Below are 14372 nucleotides of genomic sequence, written 5' to 3' on the forward strand. Positions count from 1 at the left end.
TGAAGTCAAACGACCTGATGAGGAGATCACAGTAAAAAGATTACTACAACATATGCAATCAAGTTTGGGAAGACCTCAAGCGAGCTGGGAAACAGATGGAGAACAAAACGGAGAACTTCTGGTCTCTCAGAAAATGTACCGGAAGCTTTTGTTTGACAGCTATAAAATGTGCAAACGACACCACAAGATGCTCTTGAATTGTAGATTCACAGTGGCCTCAGCGATAATTAACATCAGATAATACCAGTTCTCTGATACAGCATGGCGATATATATCCAGATTTCTACGATTTTTTTTACCTTTTTATTTTAATTTTTTTTTTTAGAAATTTCTTTATAGAGAGAACTTTTTTTAGTTTCACCTTTCACCTGTTAGTCTGGAGGGTGACACCAAAAATTTACTGCTCTGGGTGGTGTCACCCAAGGCGGTATACTTTTTGTGTGTGTGTGTATATATATATATATATATATATATATATATCGTTTAAAATTTTTATTAGAGCCCCAAAATTCTTAAAAACGTTTCCTCTAGGTAGTATTAAAAAAAAAAGTAATCAAATTTACAAAAGAGCCGCCCACTAAATTTGTAAATAGGGGTGTGTGGAGTAGCCTAGCCACAGATCTGTATATATATAGTTAATTCCCAATAACTCGAACCTCCAGGTGACCAAGGAAATTATTTCGATTTAACAAATGTTCGGTTAAAACAAATTCCCGTTAAGTCGAACTTTGGCTGATATAAGATATTAGTTGATTTTTCCGTATTCATTGGTGAAGTATATACATTTAATTTACACCATTATACTAATGTTTCAATGAAAGAAGTTACGGATTTTATTCATGCCGTTCAGTAAAAAGAAAACATTCAAAAAAATTAGGCGACACATTGACTTCCTTATTACTTGGTAGTAAAATTGCGTTTAAATAGTAGCGTTCTTTAATTTAGAAATTCATTAAACTATAAAGTAATTGCTTTTATAACAGTTTTATTATAATTTACCTTTTAACAGTTCTATTACAGCACTATTTTAGGTCTGATAACGATCTATTATATTTACATCTTAATACAACGATATATAAAGAAATTATTTGGTTACATTTGTTTATGTTTTAAATGGAGTGCCTTATTTTTTTTAAAAAAAGTTCAATATATTTATTTCTCATACAATAAGTTCAAGTTATCCGAAAAAATTTGCTGATAGGTGACAAAAAAAATGGTTCGACTAAACGAAGTTCGACTTAAACGGAGAATTTTATTATTAATCAATTAGACGATTTCATTTTTTGAAATTCACTGTATATATAATTCTAGATTAAGATTAGCATGAGCGAAGTCCGACGGTAAAGAAGCCTAAGATCTTTATTTAAAATAACGCTGACCACTTTTGGTACCATCCCTCCCCCCTCCCTGAAAAAACAAAAAATTCCTGGATCTGTCACTGGTGTGTATTACACTCTTGTATAATACACACGCACACACAACATATATGTATATAGAAAGGTTTTTCCCTAGTATTACTTTTCTAATTAAAACAAAAGTTTAAATCTAAATTTTACAGCCTGACGATATTTTCTTTATCAAACTTTTTACAATTGCTTTTGGTTAATTTTTAGGTTGCAGTGGTATTTTATTAAAATTGCTTGTTATTTTAGTGAAAGCATTATTTCCAGTTCCAATAAAGACTTTTCAACTCAAAAAAAAAAAAAAAATTCAATGCTATTGTACGCACTCTCTAGTGCAGCTTTACCACCATCCAATTTAAAAAAGAGCTAGCAAACGAACAAACTTATTTAAAGTAAAAGCTGGTTTTGCTACTTTTGTAAAAAAAAATATATAAAAGAATATGTTTAAATACCTTACTTTGTCAAGACCGTTGTTATGTTAATTGTGCAAGCGTTAATCTAATGTAAAAATTTTTGCCGATGACAAAAATTATCTATGTATTTATTTAAATGTTTTCTTTTATTATTTTATAATTTTAATAAGTTTGCAGAAATATACCTTAACTTCCTACCGTACTCTTAGCTACCCCATTAGTTAGCAGATATTACCATGAAAATCTTTTTTTATTTTATCTCTTTGATTACAGACATGAGTGGCATATTCCAGTTAAGATATGCAGTCTCAAACAGAATTTTAAGTTCAAACATTTTTACATCGTTTGGGTTGAAAGTGCTGAAATGCTAGAAAATAATAATTTTTACAAATATCATTCAAAATATTCTGTAAACTATTGGATAAAATCTATAGTATTTGTAGAATCAAGATGTAGGTACAACATTAGATTATAATGGTCAACTAAGAATCAGGTTTTCTTAATTGTATCAATACCAAGTTTTTTCTAATTTTGATTCTCTGTCACTAATCAGTTTTTAGATTTTGGATATTTCAACTTTTCTACATCAGTTTATCCCTGAAATATGCAATAAATTTGACTATCATCGTTTCTACTTCGTACATTATCTATATTTATGACTTTACTCTTTGATGGTACAATAATGGCAACCTTACTCTACATACCTTGACTGGGGTTTTTGCTTGAGCAGACACTCTTTTAACTAAAAGAAAAAATATATCGAATAGCATAGCTATGCAAATTACATTGCTGTTATAAGGTAAGCGTGGGTATTAAGGCCCGGCGGGTAATAAGGCCCACTAATCCAAACTTAGGGAAAAAATAAATTGTGAAACTTTTTTTCGACATTAAAATATTAGAGTTATCTGGTTTTATCACTGGCAGCAAAAAAAAATCAGCATTTCTTTACATTTTCATTTTTTTACGTGGGCCTTAATACCCATACTTACCTTATACCTAGGCAAATTGTATAGTTATACAATTATATAGCTATGCAAATTATACAGCTAATGTAAATTATATAGCTTTGCAAATAAAACATCAAATAAAGCTAATCATAATTCTAAGAAACTCTTAATTATCAATTATCTTCAAACTTTATTTCTTTGTATTATATTTCATAGCAAGAAACATAAACAAAAAAAAAAGTAAAAAAAAAGAAAACGGTTTTGTAAAGCAAAAACTATGCTTTAACGCAAAAAATGCATTACCGATCAATCATATTTAAAATTTATTAGTTATAATAACTTATTATTAATTTATTTTTAATTTATGTTTAACAGAACGTTTTTTGTTTTTATAATCAATTATAGAAATTTTTACTAATTTCAAACCTTAACTATGAGTAACTCGAAAACTACTAGACAGGTTTTTGTAATTTTTTGACAATGAAGGTAATTGAATTATTCATTTGTTTCAATAATTTTTTATACTTTTTATTGGACGCTTAGATAAAAACCAAATTCTTTTACAAGCGAGTATTTGACGTCATCTGTTATATCTTACATTAAGCTTTTTGAAGGTGCTCTCCATTTGTTGGAAAATCTTTTTGAAGCTAATTTATTGCTTTTCAATAAAACTCCTTTTGTAATTTCCCAACAACTTCAGGACAATTTAAAGGATTTGCTTTCTTATTTAAAAATTCGACGGCATTTTGTTTTCAACCATTCTATAGACTTCTCGGAGTGGTAAATTATTATTAAAAAAAGTCAAAGTATTTTGGGCATATAGTTTTTTTTAATAAATGGAAGCAAAAATTCTTTAAGAATTTTTTATATACAAATCCGCGTTTAAAACTTTACGGATAATGTATGGTGTACATTTCAAACCACAGGGGCAAATTGCATGCCATATAAGGAATTTGGGAGCAAATTTCTCATTTTGAATATAGTTGAGTTTTTCGGCGATATATGTACGTTTTGATTGATAAAAATATTGCTAAATTAGCAATTGTGAAAAGGTTTTTTGCAATAGCGCGGCGATTTTTTTTGATTGATTTTCGGATACAGATGTAACGAAAACAATTTATTTTATTTTTACGCGCCAAGTAAATAAATTTTCTCAGAATAACGTATTGAAAAATTCAAAATAGTTTCTGAACCATCTTTTTACCGATAAAGTAACCTTCTTTAAAAATTTTTTGTGGCTTCCCCAATAATTATATTTCAATATATGTCCCCCCCTCCCATGACAGACCACTTCGTGACGGCCCTGTCTAACAGTTAAATTATCTTTTAAAAATTCAGAATGTTTTCGAAAAATTTTATGGCCTCTATGGATATGAAGGGTAAAGGTGGAAAATATTTAAGAACACTAATTTATATGGCGTTGTAAAAGGTATACCTTTATAAGTTGTAACACTTTTCCATTCATTATATTTTTTTCAAGTCTGCCTTTTTTGATTTTTTTTATTGTATTTTTTTTATTTACAGCTTCTTTACTTATATTCAATAGAGCAAAAGAAACCTCGTTTAATGGAATATTGTTCGACTTTCTAAAATACGCTCCATTTCAAAAAGGTGATGGAAAAGAGAAGAAATTTGTGTAGATTTTATTCAATTATATGTAAATATATGCAATATTTAAATATATGTTTCAAAAAAACAAGTTTTATCTCTTTCTTTAATCATACTACTTTAACTAAACTAAACTGAAAAAGTCTAAGTATAGACTATGAGTAGATTTAATATCCATAATATAACTTGATAATGTAATAGAGGTGTACAACTACACTATTGGACATGTATAGTACGTTTTGATGGTGATCACAGTTTTTATCAACGATATATATATATATATATATATATATATATATATATATATATATATATATATATATATATATATATATACATATATATATATATATATATATATATATATATATATATATATATATATATAATGATATATATTGATATATATTGATATTGATGATTAGGGTCGGCATTCGGCCGACCTTAATATATATAAATATATATATATATATATACATATATATATATATATATATATATATATATATATATATATATATATATATATATATATATATATATATATATATATATATATATATATATATATATATATATATATATATATATGTAAATTATGTTAGTGTATTTTACAAATAGAGTGCTCAATGTTCTTAAAGAACAGAGCAATAATTAATTAGTAAAAAACACTTACCTAACTTTTATCTTTGACTTGGAGTTTCACCATTGCTGGATCAACTCTTCCTGATGATCCAGCAATGGTGAAACTCCAAGTCGAAGATAAAAGTTAGATAAGTGTTTTTTACTAATTATATATATATATATATATATATATGTATATATATATATATATATATATATATATATATATATATATATATATATATATATATATATATATATATATATATATATATATATATATATATATATATATATATACCAGGATATAATAAATTCAAGTTTTGCTAAATAAAAGTATTTTTTTAAATTCAAATAAAAACAACCACTTATTAAGTTGGGAGTTTACAAAAAATAAAAAAGAAAGATAAAGAGCAAGAAGAGACAGAAGACTTAAAAAACTGTGCCACACAAAACACAGAAGAGTCTACAGAAGATGTATAAATATTTGAAACTATCTAAATAGTGAATTTAAGACCGATTTCTACAACATCGGTACTACCGGTAAACGTTTGTATAATGACGTTTGATATTAACGGTATTTGTTCTCTGAATACCGGTATTAATGCCAGAATTTTTATTCAATATCTTCTAAAAATAGCCTTGTTTTTTCAATTTTAAATATATATTTATAAACTAATTTATTTATTAGTCAAATAAATTAATTTTGAAATTTCAAAAAACCGATAAGTTATTCAATTTTCCTCTAAACGTGGACTCATAACTAAAAACGCGTTAGATGTCTCAAAAAGGTGTAATAGTATTCTTATTATATTATATTATACAGTATAGTGTATTCAGTATTTTTATTATATCATATTATACACAATTATACCCAATCAATTCCTTTTGAATTATATTAATAATTGGTCTAGTTATCTAAAGACATTTATAACGATTGATAATATTAACTTTAGCCGTTATTAACAATTTCTACACAATTAGCTTGGACTTTATTTTCACACAAAGGAATTCTTGAGTATATATTTACTATTTGCGACATTTTTCCTCTTATCCCATCAATGACAATAATAATATTTATATTACATTGATGGGATAGGAGAGGGTACCCCCTTCCTTCCTTCAATGATTTTTTTGTTCATTTAGTCGGCAAATTTGACCCTTTTTGACAAGTCAGTTGACAAATGTAAAGTCTTATATAATTATTTCTAATATTTAGAATAGATATTAGAAATAATTATATAATCTATATAAATAAATGTTATATACTTAACAACATTGTTTGCTTTCAAATGAAAAACATTACATATATACATATATACAGTATTGGCCATTAATAACAATCCACCATGATTTTTTTGATATTATTCGACTTTGATTGATAATAAATCAATGGTTGTTTGATTCATTTCAAATATGAAAAGTGTAAATTTATGATTATCATATTTTTTTTTAAATAAATATAGATATTCATAAAAGTATCAATCAATGCGCTAATCATCTGGTTTTTTAACACTTACCTCATAATCTAAAATAATTATAATGGCCAAAATTAAATATCCACTCTATTATTTCAAAATTCCTTCAAAATTGTGTTTGTCTTTGAGTAAAACTTTGAAGTTATTTGCAAATTAATAATTATTGTTAGAGAGTTTTTTTTTTAAATTGTTATAAATATTTAAAAAGTTTATGTAAATGAAATATAAAATTTAGCATCTAATTAGCAACTACAACATTTCAGCAATAAAAAAAATCAAAATGACTGGAAAAACTATTGATAATATGACAAAATGTAAAATCATAGCTATGAATGAACAAAACATCTCAATGAGAAAAATTGCGAAAATAATTTAAACACAACACATCCAACTGTTAGCAGAATAATCAACCGATATCATGAATACAATACAATTGAAAATATTCCGCGTCCTGGAAGACCCAGCATGTCAAATAAAAGAAATAAACGTTCACTTATTCGCATAGTGAAAAAAAATAGAAAGTTATCATCTACTGATCTCAGCCGAAAAAGGCAGGAAGCTTCTGGTGTTGTTGCTAGTGCTCGAACAATTAGAAGAGTACTACAAAAACATAATTACATGTGGCGATCTGCTTGCAAAAAACTCCGTCTACCAAAAAAACATCAGAAAGCAAGAAAAAACTGGTGCTTAGCTCATAAAATTTGGTCTAAGAGCATGTGACACAACGTTCTTTTCAGCGATGAAATGAACATTGAGGTTGATTCAAGAAAAAACCGAGTAATGCTGAGCAGAATGCCACATGAAAGAATGCGCCCAGATTGTTCTATGTATAGAAAAAAACAAGGTAGTGGCAGTATTGGCATCTGGGCCTGCATGAACTATAAAGGTTTCAGTTGCTTCAAACTATTTGATAGTAGGCTTGATTCTCAAAGATACTTAGACATATTGGATAATTATTTGATGCATTCTATTGACATTTTCCGAAAAGATACGGGAATTATCTTCCAACAAGATAACGCTCCATGTCATACTGCTAAGATTTGCAAGCAATGGTTTGAAGAAAACAACATTAAAGTCATGTTTTGGCCTGCCGATAGTCCAGATCTCAATTGCATAGAAAATTTGTGGTCTTGGTTAGACTACAGTCTTGGTAAAATTGAAATAAAAGATCTGGACCAGCTGAAAGAAGAAGTAACAAAATTACTAAATAATGTTCCAAAAGATATTACTAAAAATTTAGTGAATTCCATGCCGAAACGGATCAATCAATGCTTAAAAGCTAAAGGATTGTCAACAAAATATTAATTTTTTTTTTTATTATTTTTGTGTATTATACTTTTTTTTTATTTTATTTATTATTACTTTATAATAAATTTATATAGGAATTATTTGATTTATTTGAATAAAAAAAATTGAAGAAAAAATCTCTTTTAATTTTTAAAATATGTAATTTCAAACTTATATCCATACTACAATAACATGATGGAATGTTATTAATGGCCAATACCGTATGTATGTTCAAATTCCCTTGAGATAATTAACATATAAATAAAATATATAAAGTATTCTTGTTTTATATTGTAAACATAACAAGTAATAAATGATCATTACTATTTAGAGTCAACAAAGAATATTATGAATAATTTTGGGGTGACAGGAATAATGTCGAAAAATAAATTGTGTCGCAAAAAAATTTAATGAATAGTGTCGAAAACAAAAAAGGGAATAGTGTCGCAAATTGTAAAAGGGATAATGCCGCAAATAGTAAAATCGCAAATAATGAAAACAGAATAGTGTCGCAAATTGTAATAACTATTCCTTAGATTCAATTGCGACACTATTCTGTTTTTACTGTTTGCGACACTATTCCGATTTTACTATTTGCGACACTATTTCTTTTATATGTTTTCGACACTATTCCGATTTTACTATTTGCGACATTTTCCCTCCTATCCCATCAATGATAATAATAATATTATTATTACATTGATGGGATAGGAGAGGGTACCCCCCTTCCTTCTTTCATCAATGATTTTTTCGTTCATTTAGTCGGCAAATTTGACCCTTTTTGACAAGTCAGTCGACAAATGTAAAGTCTTTAGACAAGTTAGTTGGTAAATTTAGACAGCCAGTCGGCAAATGTCGATAACTTAGTCGGCAAATTTCGGCTTAAGGCCGGTGAATAAAATGAATACAATCAACCGTAGATGATCAAGAAACGAATAAACAAAAATATTGAAAATGACTGCTGTGCTGTTACGACATTATCACAAGTAACAATATTATTATACCTATATTTATATTATTATTATTTTAATCTATATTTATACTATTTGTAAACAATCTCGAAATGTAATGCCAAATATTTAAGAAATATATTGATTGATCGATTATCATTAATAGACAAACTGCATGACATTATTAACAATATTAGCAAAATTAGCAAAAACTCCACATCTTTTAAACATTACCAAAAACGCATCTGATAGTTTTACCGCACTAAAAAAAAGAAACCACAGTGATTTATTAAACAACATTCTAGAGGAAAACACCTTAAATAAATCTATCAAACTTTGTTAACGATAAAACCAACAAGTATTGAATCAGGAAGGACTTTTCATGCTGGTGGCATAATTTGAAGAATAATAAAATCAAGATCGGATATTTAATCACTAGATACCTCATGTTTTTTAAGATCGTATTTTGTTAACTTGATCAAATAATTTACAATATATAATACCAGTATTGTAAAAAAGTAGTTGCGTTATTATTGGTATTGATAAAATGTTGTAATATTTTTGTTTTAAAACGTATTGAATAATAGGGTTTATAAAATGAAAAAAAAAATTGTATTAATCCACGAAATAAACAACGGTAATAAAAACTTGGAAATCAATAAAAAAAACAACAAGCGGAAAAAAGAAACTTCTTAAAAAGTTTGAAAGTGAAAAATTCTTAATTTTTATTCATTTTTTTATAGTTCATAACGTCATTTAAAATCGTAGATGTGAAAAAAATGTATAAACCTAAAAAAGTTCAAAAAAGTAAAAATCAAAATTTATTTTTATTAGTTTACCTTTATAATAAAGGTAAACTAATATAATAAATAAAGTTTTTTTTTTTTTTTTTTTTTGATGAAGTTAAATTAGATTTTTTTTTTTGCTTTAAGATTGCTCTAATAAGTTACCATAGTTTAATCAACAAATGATAATTGATCTTTAAATGATCTTTTGTAATTGCAGTGTATGGTCTTCTCTTCTATTAGTAATTTATCGACGGTAGATTGCGGGCGAAGCACAATTTTAGGGCCCGTTTGAAAACTTAATAATTTTATTTTTACAGCCAACATAAAAAGACGATTCTTTAGGATTTATAGTGCCATGAAATAAAAAAAACATAGTTGAATTTTCAAAAATTCTTAAAAATTAATTAAAAGAAATTATAAAAAAAAAAATTGTTCACAACCTTTTTCTAATAGAATTTTTTGTGTAGAAAGTGCAATTATTAAAACGCCTAAAAGACGACTGATCGTGCAACAAGGGGTTTTTTAAAATCGTTGAAAGTTCCTCCTCTAGACAAAGATTGAAAAAAGAAATTATGATTTATTGTATTTGGTTCCTTTTTGTCACTACAAACATTTTCTACAAACAGTTTTTCCAAAACATCACAACTGAAGACAATGGTTATTTCTCCCAAAAAATAAATATCATTTTTCGTTTTCTTCTTTTTTTTTTCTTCTCATTTCAAAAATAAAGATTTATACCGGAAAAAAAGTGGGAGAAGTACTTGCTGGTACTAAATTGTTTTAGTATCAGCAAGTACTTATAAATCAAATCGTAATACAAAACCGTAAACTGATGCATATTGTTTAAGGTGACACTCAAATTAAATGACTTAAAATTGTATATTAAAGCCAGGCTTCTTTAAGAGCATCTAGAAATTTCACGGCTTCAGCTTAGCTCTCGATTTTACAGTTATCACAATTAAACAACATATAATTATAAAATGATAAAAATTAAAAAAGAATAAAAACTCTCTAAGTGTTGGAACTGCCATTTTTTCTTGCTTCTACTCCAGCTATAGTAAAAACCAATTAATCTAAGACTTCGCCTCCGCAAACCTGATTAAAGCTTAAACTGAAATCTAAACAAAAAAATAATACTAAACCATAATAAGCTTTTCATTTTGATGTAGATTAATAATTAATAATGTTTCGTGTAGAATAATACATTTCCAATACAATGCTTTTAGTCTACAAATCCTTAAAGAAAAACAACCAACGAAGCAAAGTTTTAAATTTTTTATAAGAAAACTGCAATTTCCCAAAATTTTTATTACAAAAAAGGTATCAAGTTTTACTTGGAGTGCTTGTACTTTTTTGAATAGAAAGATTTATTTAAATGTGAAATCTCCAGTTGTTGGTTCACATAAGCTAAAAATATTTTTGTAACCCATTTAATGTCAAAAAATTAATTATTTTGAAATATTTTGTTTTCATAGTTTAGGTAATAGCATAAAGTTCATATACAAGCTTATCTTATCCTATCAGATTAGCTTTTATACAAGTGTATCAATGCTTTGTAGGATTTAGTGAGTATATTTTATAAAATATGATGTGAATTGTATTCTTATTGGAAATCTTCTATTCCTTTCTATTTAAAAATAGTTTGCATTTAGATGAAGCAAGTTTTGGATATCGAGAAAAAATGAAAAAAGTCTTTGTTAATATTCATAAATTTTATTATTTTTATTGAACAACGATGATAGTTATTCACTTATAAAAAAATGGCATTGTGATTGCTATATATATTTTTGCAGGTTGTTTTGAATGTTGTTAAAGCTTAACCAATATTTTATGATGCGATGATGAAATTTTTATTCGCTTGTAAAAATCTTGTATTCAAATTTTACTGTCATGAGATTTTTACTCCTTACCTAAAACTGTATTTTGCAACTACGTTGCATTTTGTCTATGCTATCGACTCAATAGTTATGACAAAATACAACCTGATCACAAAAAATACAACCTGACCACAAAAAATACAACCTGACCACAAAAAATATAACCTGATCACAAAAAATACAACCTGATCTCAAAAAAGATTTTTGTAGTTAATAAAATTATCCGTAAAAGTGCTGAGACTTTTTTTTTGTTTTGTTGCAAATGATATAATTGACAGTAAATATTTTGATATACCGTTTACAAACCGTATCATGTTCACAATTATATGCAATTATATAAGAGCGTATGGATTTTAACTAATTCAAAATGAAATAAATAAATTTACACTACTGTTCATAATTATTCGAATGAACTTTCTCTAATAACGCTATTTTTACTGTTTTCTATTACTATTACTATTTTTAATTTTTATTTATTTTTTGATAAAAATCAGAAGAATAATAAAAATGCTCAAGTGGGCAAAACTACATAAAAAATGGACCAATTATAACTGTAAACGTGAGCCGTCGGATGGAAGTTTTGATCTTTGGCTTCAAGATAAGATTGTTTTTCTGGAAAAAAGAAAATTGTTTAATGTATGATAAAATAGTGTGTATTATCGACTGTAAAACATGGTGGGTGTAGTGTTAAGATATGGGGCTGTTTTGGTTGGAACGCCACAAGTGACTTTGTAAAAATAAAAGGAGACAAAAATAGTTTACTCGAACACTAAAAAATCATGCTACATTTTTAGAAAGATCGGTTAATGGGAAGCCATTTATTTTTGTAGAAGACAATGACTTAAAGCTTGTTTCTAAAATATATATTTTTTTAAAAATTGTATAAGTTATTTGACTAAGTTTGAGAACGATCAAATATCAATAGAATGGTTTAGCCTCTCCAATCACAAGACCTCTCTCCCATTGTCCATTTTTATGGGAGAAACGAAAAGTAATGTCAAAAACTAATGTCTAATGATGCGTAAGATGTAGAAAAACTTAAAAAGTTAGTGGCATAATGTTAACTTTGACAAATTGGATTAGTTGTTAAGTAGAATGCCGAGAATATTTAGGTTGGTTATTGTAGCAGAGCGTGATTTAAAGGCAAGTAAATTATTAGCTAATCTAATGGGACTTTATTTTTTTTGTAAACCTAATAAATAGGAAGATAACATATCAGGTAGATTTTGTTTTCAGTTTCTCTCCCATCAGTAAGTAAAACTTTGATACCTTATATCGAAAAGCACAACTATTCGAATAGTTATGGACGGTAGTGTCGAGTTACCAAGAAGGTAGTGTCACCTGTCAAATAAACGGGGAGATCTTAATAAACAGAAGGGTCAGAAATAAAACTCTATAATCTATTAAACTGGAAAATATTTATAACTGGGAGAATTGAATCATTTTAAAAAGTAAAACAGTCCCCAGTATTCTTAAACAAGGAAAACGGTGTAAGGTATGGGGTGACAGTTATAGACCATTTTTAGTGAAAATTTAAAAATTACAAAATCATTTTTATTGACGTCATCTTCGGATGTTTTTGCGTTATTTAAGCGTTTTAATTGTTTTTTAATTTTGTTTTATAGTAGTCACATTTCAAACTTTTAAACATTTTAAACGTTTTATACTTTTAAAGGTTTTAAAAATTTTAACGTTATGAACTTTTACAACCTCCAAAATTTCTTGTGGAGACGGCCACCGATGGCTTCGACCTCTTTCCCTATTGGCGTCAAAACATTTTGCTGCAAAAAATATGTTGGTAGGCTACCACCAACGGCTCCCGCCTTCAGAAAGCTACTTTTCGGCCGGCACAGTAACTTTCTGCCAAAAGTCCGCATGTTGACAGGAATTTTTTTCCTGCGCCAACATGCAAAGACCAACTCACTTTTTTTGTTCAGTATTGATCTATAATCAAAGCTCATAACCCAGTGAGCATAGAACCTCCGCTAGACATTATAAGGAAGTCCTTTGGACTTAAGACGTCCGTAAGATATCATATTGACGTCCCGCGGACGTCTGCGCCCGTCCCATGGAGTATTTGAAAATTCTGTATCATTTCTGTATCTGGTTGCGTTAAAGGATTTAGGTGGTTTGCAAACCTATGGTTAAATGTATTCTTACTAATATCAATATAAAATTTTTCCGAAAGATTGGGATTAGCTAAAGGACCATTCCATGTGAAAACATCCAGATTTTCATAAAATGCAACCTTAAGTCTCAGAATTTGCTGATTTTTACACCGCTCAAAGATTTTAAAAAGTTAAAAATTTTCACTCGCCTGATTTCAACCGGTTTTATAGATAACTTTGTCTTGAACCAACAAAAATCCGGCATTTAAAAAAAATGTTTTCGGCTTCTGTTCAAATAAAAAATTTTAAAATAATTTAATAAAACAATTTAAAATTTGAACATATATCACAATTTATTGGTACGAGTTTAGTTACAAAATTGTCAATGTGGCTTGAATTTTCTTTTATTTAGATGTTGTCCTGAATAGTTTATTAATTGGTTTATAGTTATTAATTTCTAATTTTTAAGACCGATTTAAAGTCAAATAATATAAAATTACTTACAGAAATAAAATAAAATTTCCTACTTATCAATATTTTTTGTTTCTTGAGGCAAACTCAAGAAACAAAAAATATTAAAAATCAAAAAATACTTAAACTCTACAAATTAATATAATTAAATTTAGTATTAGCATGTTAGTATGATTTCATGTGGTGGGTAAGCATGGTTACAGAGATCTACTGCGAATAATATCCAAACTAAGTGTATGCACCCTCATAGTCATCATCTCTCGAAGGCCAAAACATATCTGTAAGAGATGATGTTTTTGTCAAACTTAATTCACCAGACATCATCTCTTACAGATATTTAATACACGTCAACAACAAAATCATCTCTTACAGATATATAATTCCATATCAACAACAAAATTAAGGAAAATATACAACA

General features: G+C 27.4%; 1 protein-coding gene across 4 annotated transcripts in view; it reads right to left on the reverse strand.

The window, feature by feature from the left end:
* LOC100210485 (uncharacterized) overlaps positions 1–14372 on the reverse strand; it is a 41763-nt gene that overhangs the window by 11795 nt on the left and 15596 nt on the right. For 2 of the 4 annotated variants that reach the window (XM_065812711.1, XM_065812710.1), the window contains one exon: positions 2521–2558. The exons of 1 other annotated variant lie outside the window; for it this stretch is intronic. The gene's annotated coding sequence lies outside the window, so the exon portion shown is untranslated. Of the gene's footprint in view, positions 1–2001; positions 2559–14372 lie in introns of all 4 variants that reach the window. One more of the 4 variants, XM_065812713.1, reaches the window with a different exon arrangement.

Source organism: Hydra vulgaris, chromosome 12, assembly GCF_038396675.1.
Source record: "Hydra vulgaris chromosome 12, alternate assembly HydraT2T_AEP".
Classification (NCBI taxonomy): domain Eukaryota; kingdom Metazoa; phylum Cnidaria; class Hydrozoa; order Anthoathecata; family Hydridae; genus Hydra; species Hydra vulgaris.